General features: G+C 48.8%; 1 protein-coding gene across 2 annotated transcripts in view; it reads left to right on the forward strand.

Annotated features, from left to right (window-relative positions):
* Borcs8 (BLOC-1 related complex subunit 8) overlaps positions 1-803 on the forward strand; it is a 9,410-nt gene that overhangs the window by 729 nt on the left and 7,878 nt on the right. The gene's annotated exons all lie outside the window — the stretch shown is intronic.

Genomic DNA, 803 nt, shown 5'->3' on the forward strand with positions numbered 1-803 from the left:
CTCAAGTGCTCAGTCATTTTGGGTGGTGGGGTGAAGCCTTAACCCAAACACAGTCGTGAGCACTTTGCCCAGAATGTTCAGGCTCTGGGTTTGATCCCCGACACAGCAAAATAAAGACAGGATAAGTAGGTTATTTTCTTTGGCTAGTGAGAGCCGTGGGTCGAAATAAAGGCAGGGCCAACGTCATTTTTGCCTTGGGAGTTGGCGCCATCTGCCGCCTGTAGCTGGGACTTGTCAGAGCTGGTCTGGTACAAGCAGTGGGAGAGGGGGCAGTAGCATTTGGAAGCAACAAGATCCTTGATGGATAGGGCAGGAAGGTTGGAGACTTGGCAGACTGGAAAGTCCTTGCTCAAAGTCTACCCTGGGATGATGGTTTATGTGCAGTTGACGTGGGGAGACATGAGTTTTAGGGTAATGAAAGCAGGTGGACTTAGCAGGCTCATGCTGCTAAGGCAGGGCTTGTGATGGGGTAACCTCAGAGTTGTTCCAGCACAGCAAGAGATGTAGGCTTTCACAACATTCCTGTCTTGGTCAGAGTACAGGCCACACAGGGATGTGGACTTGAGGCACCTCTGGGTTCAGTGGTTATCCTCTGCTGGGCATGGTGGTGCGTGCATGCTTCTCTTCACAGCACTTGGGAGGCAGAGGCAGGAGGATTGGTGCGAGTTTGAGAACAGCCTGGCCTACACAGTGAAGTTACAGGGAATTCAGAGCTACTGGATTCTAGTATGATGTTCCATACTGATCTCTAGTATGATGTTATGTTGAGGGTTTTCTTTTTTTTTTTTTTTTTTTTTTTTTTT

The sequence above is a fragment of the Microtus ochrogaster genome, unplaced genomic scaffold, assembly GCF_000317375.1.
Source record: "Microtus ochrogaster isolate Prairie Vole_2 unplaced genomic scaffold, MicOch1.0 UNK81, whole genome shotgun sequence".
NCBI classification, from domain to species: Eukaryota; Metazoa; Chordata; class Mammalia; order Rodentia; family Cricetidae; genus Microtus; species Microtus ochrogaster.